Source organism: Cajanus cajan, chromosome 7 (genome assembly GCF_000230855.2).
Source record: "Cajanus cajan strain Asha chromosome 7, NIPB_CcT2T_4, whole genome shotgun sequence".
NCBI lineage: Eukaryota > Viridiplantae > Streptophyta > Magnoliopsida > Fabales > Fabaceae > Cajanus > Cajanus cajan.
This window is the reverse complement of record NC_138523.1, coordinates 27,190,537-27,202,637: the sequence shown is the minus strand read 5'-3', so window position 1 is coordinate 27,202,637 and position 12,101 is coordinate 27,190,537.

Here is a 12,101-nt window from a genome sequence, read left to right as displayed (position 1 = left end):
TCGGGCTGTCCCCGAGGAGTGATCTCTAATAGTCATCAGGTCTATACATCCCTATTGGAAGGAGAAAAGCACTTGATGACAACGACCGGCCTTGACGTTTGTGAACCGGCCTTCCTAAAGATCTGGCTTAAAGAACGTCGAGAAGGATCTTGGTTCCTCTTCGTCCTTTGATCTTTATTAGGGTTGTATCCTAACCCTTGTTTCCCCGAATTATCCTTGATAATGGGTAGCTCGGGAATTCCTTGGGAATCCTTGCCAAGTCCTTGTCCAGGCAAGTATCCATTCTTGGTGAGCATATGGGCTACCTTCTTCATTTCTCGGGGAAACGTTTCAACATTGGCAATCTCCAATGCTTGGAAGGCGGTTTCTAGAGCTTCCTCTGCTGCATCCACGTAAGGTATGGTGGATGGCTTGCTGATGAGTATGTCATCTTCAGCTTGTACGGTCACCAGTTTGTCATCCACTATGAATTTGACTTTCTGGTGGAGCGTAGAGGGAACAGCTTTCGCATCATGAATCCAAGGTCGGCCGAGGAGACAGCTGTATGCGGGAGTAATGTCCATCACTTGAAATTCGACGTTGAAGATGGTGGGTCCAATTTGGATTGGGAGATTGACTTCTCCCACCACTTCTCTTTTAGAACCGTCGAAAGCTCGAACGATCATGTTGCTCGGGCGCATTTGGATTCCCTTGATTGCCACTTGCTCGAGCGTTCTTTTTGGCATCACATTCAAGGAAGATCCATTGTCTACCAAGACTTTAGCGATGTGATACTCCTTGCACTTTACAGAGATGTGCAAGGGCTTGTTGTGGTTCGGTCCCTCAGCGGGGATTTCTTCATCGGTGAAAGTGAGGTGATCATTAGCCGTGATGTGACTAACAATCCCCTCAAACTTGTCTTGGGAGATAGTGTGCGACACGTATGCCTCGTTCAAGACTTTCAACAGAGCTTGTCGATGCGGTTCGGAGCATAGGATCAACGACAACAGAGTAATCTTTGCTGGCGTCTTATGAAGTTGATCCACGATGGAGTACTCGCTCTGTCGGATATATTTTAACAGCTTATCTCTGTCTCCTCCTCGGATTCTTTGTTTTCCTCGGTTTTCTCTTCTTTTTCTTTCCCTTTATTATTGGGAGCTTTATCATGAAGATCTTCGGGAGTGTAGATCCTGCCACTCCTAGTCATGCCCCCAAGTCCAGCGATGTTGGAAATATCGCTGTCGGCAGAAGAATGGATGTCGTATATCCATGGCACAGCCTTATTTGATTCGTAGGGAAAAGGCCTTGGAGCGATGATCCTTAACGGCGTTGGACCTTCCCCTTTGTTTGTCTTGATTACCAACAACGGAGTTGACGTATGCTCGCTTGGCGCGGTTGTTGGCTTACACTTAATAACAAACGGCGTGCGATCCATCTTGAACATACGCATCGATTAATTCTTTCCTTTTATTAATGTTTATTAATGAATTACTAGGAGGGATGTATGAAATGCAAATCTAGATCCCTCCATGATCTTTGATAAGAATGCATGATATGAGATGATGACGTTGAATATGCATGCATTGTGTTTATTCAACTAAGCATTATCATGTTTTTAGGATGTCCCTAAGATGATGCATGATATTGCTTGGTTTGGATAAATATCATTTTTCTTTGTTTTTTGAATATATATATTTTTTGTATTTTTAGGGTGAAAAGGGAAACTACCTATATGAATGTGATGAAGGTAGATGTTAACACCATGCAATGGAAGATTCTTATTCCTATTTATTCTTATTTTAAAAAGGAATGTTGTATGTTTAAAGAAATGCAATGTATGCTCAAACAATGTCACATAAACAATGTCACATAAACAATGCACAAACAATTCACTCATCCACGAACAGTCACGAGCGAATCACGAGGTAGGGGTATCCTGCAGAAAGGTGCATATTCAAGGTGGTTCTAACTGTTCTCACCATTCCAAGGCCCCCAAGGTGCCCCCATTATAGGGACCCAATTCCTCTCGTCGTAAGTCGATGGAAAGCTCCAACGCACTGTCGGACTCGAGTTCATGGTTATCACCTTGAGTGATGCTTTCCGACAACGGTCTACGGGCACCTATAGACCCATTCGACAACCGGCCGTACTAACATCCACTCCCTATGGCTTACCACTCATGCCCCCGGGTATAGAGGGAACTGTTGTGTGCAAAGGTTTGTGTGCAGTTTTTATTTCAAACAATTGCGAGAATTTAAACATACAACAATTATTAAAGCCAAATAGATAAACATGTTATCATACAAGCAAGGGGTAATGAAGTAATTTTAAACTATTATTTTAAAAATAATCCGTCACTAAATGGGACTGACTCTCGAGGCTTCCCCAGCGGAGTCGCCATCTGTCGCCACCGGCCCGAAACGGGCTTTCGGCATTCGCGAAGGATGGTTGGACTCTTTTATTTGTTTAAAAATATGGATTGCTAGAATGACTTATTCTCAAACTGAGACCTTGTCAAACGAGCAATTTTATTAAAAGGCTCACCAATCCATGTTAATCCCAAGCGGGACCCTCCATGGATTAGCGGTTTTCATAAAAAGGAAGGGTTCATGGAGTCGCCACCAATGTTTTACTCAAAACATTGGAAAAAGAAGTTTAAGGCAATCGATTCAAAAATCGACTTCGGCCATGACAACCAGAGTCGGGTAAGGGAGTCGGTTACGCGTGGGGAAGGTGTTAGCACCCCACAGCGCCCCTTTCGGGTTCCCTATGACAGATTATTTCTAAAAATAATAGTGCGAAATTACTAAATTACCCCTATTTATTCTAAACAATTATAACTTAACTATCTACATGATGACAGTTAAATATACACACAGAAAGCAGTAAAAGGAAGGTCTTAAGAAGAAACCTTTGAAGCGTGCTTTTATATTCAAGTAAAACTAGGAAGCTTTTTGGCGTTCCCTCGCTCTACAAGCCCGCTCGCTCCCTCCTAGAAAATTTTAACTATGGAAATCCGGAAGATTTCCCTTCGACTCAGTTCGAGACTCAAGCAAAAAGCTCAGAACTCGAGAACTTTGTCGGATCAACTCTCCGAGTGATTTCTAGGCAGAGCACTGCTCAAAAAAACCCAGAATACTTAAGAAGAGGGTTAAAACTCAGTGTAAAAGTGTCAAATGACGTCCAATTGACGTCATATTTATAGGGATGAGGCGCAATACGGCCTCTGGGGGTCAATACGGCCCGTATTGAGTTTTTGAACTACAATACGGCCGTATTGAATTCAGTACGGCCGTATTGAAGTTCAAGAAACCTCAATACAGCCGTATTGAGTTCAGTGCGGCCGTATTGAAGTTCAAGAAACCTCAATACAGCCGTATTGAGTTCAGTGCGGCCGTATTGAAGTTCAAGAAACCTCAATACGGCCGTATTGAGTTCAGTGCGGCCGTATTGTAGTTCAAAATGTTCAATACGGCCGTACTGAACTTTTGGGAGGCCGTATTGGGCTTCATTCCCTCCACTTCCTTATTTTGAGCTATTACAAGACCTCTAGACCTACAGAGAATCCTCCTAGGGCCTTCCATGAGTCCTTCTGGCTGACTTTCCTTCAGTCCTCAAGAGTCTTCAAGCTTTATTTCCGACCCGGACAATTTTAGGGGTCTACAACCCTTCGGTGAGAGATTAGACTCCTAGAAGGAAAATATTTTTCCAAAAGTTGTCTCATTTAGGTTCTTGAGTTAAATATCGTATGGGGGCAAGGCTAGACCATACCTATTAGAAGGGACAAATATAAATTGAGGCAAAATCCTTAACTAAGGGCTAGAATGTTATGTCGTATTGAGAGGATAAGTGGTAGGCTGATTTCATATTAAGACTTGGTTGATGTATATCAATGTTATGGTAGGCCCACCCCCAAGTTGTACTATAAATGATATATGTACTAGACCTTCCTAGTTTAAGTGACAACATCTAAGAAACCATTTATGAGTTGTTTATGGCCATTGAGTTCATATGAGTTGTTAATATGACCTAGAGTAGAAAGTCTACTGTGTTGTAGGTTTGGTCTCACCTAAGTCAGCAAGCGTCACAATCATGACTCACTAATCACGTCCAGATTGCTTCTAGACCTATTAGAAGAATCAAGACAGAGAATGTCACAGTTGTGACTCACCAATCACACCTATGATTGTCCTATAGATCTAAAGAAGAAGCATCAAGACTAGAACGTGTCATGGCCATGACTCACTAGTCATGCCTATGATGCGATCCAATTGTTACAACACTACTAGAAAAAATAATATTTGTGACGGAAACAATATCGTCGCTAATAGTAATGCATTTTGTGAGAGAATTTTAAGTTTTGTGACGGACTATCATTTATTGAAGTTTGTGATGGAATAAATTTTGTTTCTAAAAAATCCGTCACAAATTTCGTCACTAAAAAAAAAAAAACTAGTGATGAATTTTGTGACGAATTAAGTTTGTCTATAAATATTCCGTCACAAAAAATGCGTCACAAAACTATAAAATAAGTCAGTGACGGATTTTGTGACGGAATTTTAGTCAACATTTGTATGTCGTCACAAATTCTGTCACAAATAGCTTAAAATATTTTGTGACGAAATTTGTGACGAATTGTTCCCTCTCAAAATATTAAATTTTATTTATGAAACTTTTATATCTAAGAATTATGCATAATTAAAGAAAATATGTTAAAAAAACTATAAAATTAAAAACATTATTTTTTTTTCATGAAAGGACTGAAAAAATTATGAAATTCATTTATTTAAATAAAAATTCTCATTTTTGAGCATAAGAAATTAAGACATTCATTAAAAAAACATTTAAAATAAAAAAACTTGTGAAATTAAAAAAAATGAGTATTAATTTAATTTTTTAGCTAAAAAAGTTAAAAATGAATGTGTAATTAAAATATAATTATGCTGTTACTTATACTTAAAAATAAAATTTTTAATTTAATAATATAATTATAATATAATAAATTTAAAAAATACTTATAAATTTAACTAAAGAAATTAGAAGTGTCTATTTATTTTTCTAAGTTATTGATTTCTTATTTTTTAATTTAGTTGTTTATTGAAAAATGTCTTTCTAATTTCATAATTTTTTAATTTTAAAATTTAAATTTATAGTTAAAAAATTAAAAAATATTATTTTTTGTTAATAAAATAATATCTTTTAATTTCTTAATTTTTATGCTTAAAAACAAACTTATAAATTAATCTAATTTAGATTTAAAAGTGACAAGGATAATTTACAAGTTTATTTTTTTTTTTTAACTTTAATTGCTCCTAAATCAAGGAAAAGAAGTAAGAAAACAAGAAACCTTGAAACCTTTCATACTATGATTCCTATCTAACAAATTTTGAGAAACAATCTCATACTCTAGTGAATTAATTTTGATCAGTACTATAGTACTTGGCTCAACCATGGCTTTGACAGGAACACACTTGTCGATAAGAACACATAAGAAGTGTAGTGAAAATGAGTGCACTTAAACATACCCATTTAAAAATAAAAAATCATTGAACAAAGTGAAGTGAGGTATAAGTGGATAAGTAATAACAATGATGATTAGTAACAATAATTGACTTGTACAACCTTCTCTTATTTCACACAAAAGTTTTGCAAGTGTTTTCCTCTTTTTGAAGATGAAACTCATGAAGTATATATGCTTTTCAATTTTAGTTTTTCTTATGCTTTAAGCATTAAGCCAAAGAACCATTAGTAACCATCCTTCCATTAGTAACAAATCAATGAAAGTATGAAGTTATAAATCCAATATGTTTCAAAAAATATTATAATTCACATTGGGCATATATAAAAGTTCCAATACTTCTTAATCAATTTTATATAATACTTATACATGTACATAATTATATATAAATTTTGATGAACATGTTTTATCTATACCTATTATAAAAGGGATATGTTTTGGTAATGACCCATTTGGTATCCACTTTTTAATGGACTATTATACCCCTTAAAATAAAAAAAAATCTTTATATATTCCTTCTAAATAACTATCTGTAATTTTTAATATTTGTCAGTATATAACTATTAGAGACACGAAGTGTCTTAGTCCCTCTAGTATATATAATTTTGATAACATGATTTTAATTTCTTTCAATTTTTAAAATTATAGATTTTTCCCTATTTTTCATATTAATTTTAATAATATATTAAGAAGTGAAACATGAATCTAACTCAATTTTATAAAACTGACTTATAAAGTAAAAATTTTAACACCCAAATGGTCAAAAATAAGGGTGATTTAGTAGTCCATAACAGACCGTTCCAAAACTGGAACGGGCCATTCTAAACTACTAAAAAGAACTAAAAACTCTAGTTGAGAACGAGACGTTCCAAAATGGTGGTTATGAGTTAAACTCAACTTCAGAACGGGCCGTTCTGGTTTTAGAATAGGTCATTCTATATTCGAATTTAACACATGATGAAAGTATCCGGAACAGGCCGTTCTCAACTGGAGTCTATAGGCCTTTTTAGTAGTTTGGAACGGCCCGTTCTAGGCTACTAAATCCTTCTAAAAATAATCAATAAATAATTAAATTAAATAATGTCATATCTTTCATGAATAAATTTCAATTCTTTATAGAATACATCATCTATAATTTCTTTGACTTAAAAAAACTAAAAAAATAAATAATATAATGTCAAGTATCAATATGAGATATTTAAACATTTCATGTAAATCTTTTATAGTTTATGAAAGAAATAACCATAACCTCAAAAATGGAGATATTTTGTTTTGCATGAAATTTGTTAATATGACGGGTATTACTCGATCTTATATTTTCAAGTGTCCTAATATTGTGAAAACTATGAAAAAATATTACAACTATATATATATTTATATGTATCACAAAGAAAAAGGAAGGGAAATAACATATGAATTAATTGACATTGTAATAACCACCAACAGTCAACGATAGAATGAAACACCAACAAATTTGCCTCAAACAACTCTAACCTCTCGTTTGCACTCTCAAGTGATAATTTACAAAGCATGCACACTCATTTTAATTTCATGGATTGAAAATCAATCCCTTAAAATTACAAAATCATTTCAAAAAAATTATATTACAAAATCATTTCAACAAAATTAATTTTAATATATAATAAATTTAATATCAGAATACGTATTATAATTTTAGTTGTTTTTTTTTTATAATAATCTTTTGATTTAATACTGGATTTCTTTTGATTATAATATTTTAATGTATTTTATTTGAAATATCAATTAACATATTTTATTATCTTTTCATTTTAATTTATTGTAAAATAATTAGAATATTTAATTTAGCATTATTAAAAAAATAACCATTATAAGATTTACAATTAATTACATTAAATTAAATGTACTAAATTGTATATTTTAACATAAGAGTGAAGATAACTGGGACACATGCACTTATCTCTTAGAGGAGGTTAACATAATTTACTCAATAAAATAAGTTAAAACATGATATTGTATAATTGGTAATAAAACTATTTTTCAAAATATATAATAAAAATATACTTTAAATTAGATTTTGCACTTCCTTTATTTTACAAATTTAACTTTACACTATATTAGTTGGTTTTAAAAAATATTTACTCTATTTAAAACTAACATATAGTATAATAAAGTTGGGTCAAACTTGAACTTATCTATTATATTTTTCAATCTTGATTAAATCGAGTTTGAGTTTAAAAATATGGTTGAATAAATTTGAAAATTTAAAAATTAAAAACTATTTGATACTTTGTTTCATTAATTTAAATTAATGGATAATCATAAAAATATTTAAATTTTGAATCTATATAACGTATCAAATGATTTTCAGTTTTTTTCTTCAAAATTCTGTAAATTGATCTTTAACTTAAGAACATTTAACTCAATGGCTAAATTGTTCAAATTCAACATATAAAATAAGTTATTTATTTAATAATTTTTTAAGTTGAACTTGGTTCTCTTGTTTTAAAATGTTCAATAATTGATTTTTTTATTTAATTATTAAATTTATTTTGAGAAGGTTGAATTGAGTCTTTAATTTTTAAAAATAAGATTAATTTAATCAATTTTTTTTCCTTTTAACTTCAAATATTTTTAAAAGAAAAAAGAGTAAATTTAATTTTAAAATAAATCAAATTCAGCACATTTTAAAAAATAAAAACTTAATTGATACCTTTTAAAATAAAAATAATGTTATTAAACATAAGAAACAAATTAAAGATTAAATTTTTTTAATAAATAAAAACTAATATATCTATTAATAATTTATATTTCTATTTCTATTAGTTATAAATTTTTCTTATATTATCTAAATATGCTCTTTCATTTTTTCTTCGTATTTTTTTTCTTCTAGAATTGCTTTTGGAGAAATTTATCAAAATAGACTCTAATATTTTTTTTTTTTGCATCAGTGATGATTTCTGTTTTTACTGGAGTATTTGCTTTTAGTCATTTTTTATGCCTCAATTTATACTTTTAGTAGTTTTGCTTTTAGTCATTTTTTTTTATCATGAGAGAAGGTTTTGTCTAATACTAGTTGTGTTGTTGATCTTGCAGGGAAGGGTGCTTTATTACATACAAAAAGCTTTTACTACAGCTGCCTCAAAGTTAGAGAAGATTGGATATGGTAAGCAGAAATTAACTTAATCTCATGTTTCATATTGACTCTTTTATGTAATAGAAGAAGAAGAAAAATTAACTTAATTTCATGTTTCATATTGACATCAAGTAATGTTGTAATTGTTGATATGTGTACATTAATAGACTTTGATGTCATAATCTTGTGGTTGTTGTGGATATGCATTTATTACTATATAGTAGATATTATTTATTAATCTTGAATTTATTATTGATGTCTTAATAAACTTCATTTCTTAATGTTGTACATTGTGTATATAGATTATGAGTATAACATGACTGATAGAGGAAGAGGGAGAGGCATTGGTAGAGGTATTAGTAAAGTTAGGGGAAGAGGGAGAGGTAGAGGTACCACTATTGTGCCACCACCTTCTACTTCTTAGCCAAGACATTCTATTGGAGAACCCCCACATTGTACTACACAACCTACACATGCTTCCACCTCCCAAACACCTACAACTCCCCAAAGTAACCAAGCTACACCTACCCCTCATGTTACTTCCACTTCCCAACCACATTTAGTTCCTCAAACTAACCAGTCTATACTTACCCCTCATGTTTCTTTAACACAATCCCCAAATATGTCTGAAACACCACAGACAAATCCCTCCATTGATGCTATTGGTAGTCCAATTGTTGGATCATCATCCTCTATTGATCCATCTTTAAAAATTGGAAGTGTAGACTCTGATGGACGTATTTGGATTCGTCCAGGTCCACAAAACACGTAAGTATTAATAATTCTTTTCTTTTAGATCAATATAAGCATGTTTCGTGTTATAAGCTATTTTAATTCTTCTATTTTATTTTTATAGATTTGACCCACCTATTCACCCTACCCGTGAAATTTCAAGAATAATCAAAGGGAAGTTTGAAGGGTCATGGGAATCATATCGGGAGGTTAAAAAAATTAATGAAGGTGTGGCAAACATGTGGTTTGAAGAGTTTCAGGTATAAAGAACTACAAATATTATAATAACCATTTTATATTTTCATTGCATTAAATTGCACATTGTTTAAATAAAATTTTATAAATTTTTGATGTAGAGAAAGTTTAAGTGGCTACCTGATCATGATGCACAAATAAGAAGAGCATTTGACCATAAAGCATCTGAAGGGTTTGCAAATGCTATGTATAGGGTGCGACAAGGCATTGATCTAGGGAGTTGGATTCCAAAGCAAAAACCTATAGAACTTGAACAGAAATGGAATGATGAGAACTGGAAAGAAAAGTCAAGGACTAATACTAATAATAGAAATTCTTCTGATGGTTCATTGCATGCATACTGGAGGATCTATTCCTACTTCTTATCATTTTAAGAGATTGGTAAGTAATATTTACTTATTCTTTTAAGGAGCAAAATTTAAAATTAAACTGGATTACTTTTTGTTCCTTCAGAAAATATCTACAGATATGACTCCAACATGTTGGGACCTATTCCAAAAGACCCATAAGACAGCGAATGGGGATAGATGGGTGTCTTCCAAGGTAGAAAGGATAACAGTAAGTTATAATTTTATATATATTGAATTATGAAGAAGTTGATTGATTCTGTTAGAGATATAACAATGATTATGTTTGCAAGACTTGACATATAATGGTTATGTTTCAACAATGGTTATGGTGCTGTGAAAGTTATCATGTTTCATCCTTCACTATCGACTTGACATATTAAGATAGGTTACAGTCAATGGTCTCAAAATTGCAAGCCAAACCATTTATAGTATGTAATTTTTTATATGATTTGAATTTTTAGAGAATTATGTTAACATAGAATCATTTCACCTTATTGGTTGTGCTCAATTTTAGTTTCATGCAATGTGAAGTGCCACCATCTTTGCATCTTAGTTTACTAATTGCTAAATTCAATGAGATTCATGTGTATGTGGTGTTGCATCGAGGTTTAAAAGTTACTAATTTCATTGGAATTCATACTTATCTAGTTATGTTGCTCATAAGTTACATCTTAGACTTTTTACTAAGTATTTTTTTGTGTTCTTGTTGATGATTCTCTACATTATTCATGACATTCATGAGATCTTCTATTGCCATTAATGTTTATATACTTTTGTTTCTTACTTTTAATTTTATAGAATGAGTATGAAAGACGGTTATCTGAAAGAGAGTCTCAACAATTATCAGGAGATGCTGCCTCTAGTGTGAAATCTGAAAATAGTATTTTCTATGATGTTGTTGGTGGTGTGAACAATAGAGGAAGAATATTTGGTTTAGGTTCAGCGGCTGGGAAGTATAAACCTTCTTCTTCTAGATTCTTAGATGGTATCTCAAATCCTGAGTATGAACAAATGAAAAATCTTGTTTCAAATTTTTCTAAAGAAAACAAAACATTGAAAGAACAATTGCAAAGCCATGCAGATTTGATTCGTGCTTCACAGGAAGAGTCTCGGTTGGTTCATGAGCAACTGAAGCAATTTATGGAGATGTTTTCTCTTGGGCAAGCTTCTCAATCTTCTCGTCCTCCCCAACCTCCTCCTACACATGATGCTGACACTATACAATCTGATGACAATGAGTTAGATGATGATCATGATATAGATGTTTAGGGATGCATTATCTTTTACTATTTATTATTAATATTTACTATGCTTTAAACTTATACTTTGTGATGTTTAAGTTTTACTATAATACTTATCATACATTAAGGATCAACTAAAGTCCTAAACTTTGTTATATTTGGTGTTATTTATATCTATCGTATGCTTGACTTTCTTATATTCATTGTAACATCCTGAATTTTCTACTAGTATAATGGTTAATTATTATTTATTTTTATATTTATGGAGATTATTTTCTTATAGTTATTTTAGTGGTTTTTATAGGATGTTTTAAAGGTTTTTAATAATTATTAGCATTTTAATAATAAATATTTACGAAAATTATTTTTGGATAATATTTTAATTTTTAGTAGCCCAGAACAGGCCGTTCTCAAACTGGAATGGGCCGTTCCAGACTACTAAAATAGCCTATAAAGACTAGACTAGAACGGGCCGTTCATGATTCTATGAGTAAAATGTGAAGCCAGAACGGGCCATTCCGATTTGGGAACAGGCTGTTCCAGATATGGTCATTGTAGGTAAAATGTGATTTCAGAACGGATCGTTCAAGTTTTAGAACAGGTCGTTTTGAATGTGAAATTTACGCATGACGAACGAGTCTAGAACGGGCCGTTCCGGATTTGAAATGGGCCATTCTGGCGAACCTTGATACCTATAAATAGAACACTTTGGCACTCCCAAAAGAACATTTTTTCATTTCTGACCTTTTTTCTTCTACACTCTTTGAAGACCAAGGAAAACCCAGAGGAGGAGACCGACAAGATCCAGTTTTAGTTTTAGCTCCTGCTTATCGAGGTAAAGGGGGGAGTGAGAAACCTTGCTCTGGGTGTGGGAATGTATGTTGGGTAGTGGGATTGGCCCCCAATCCTAT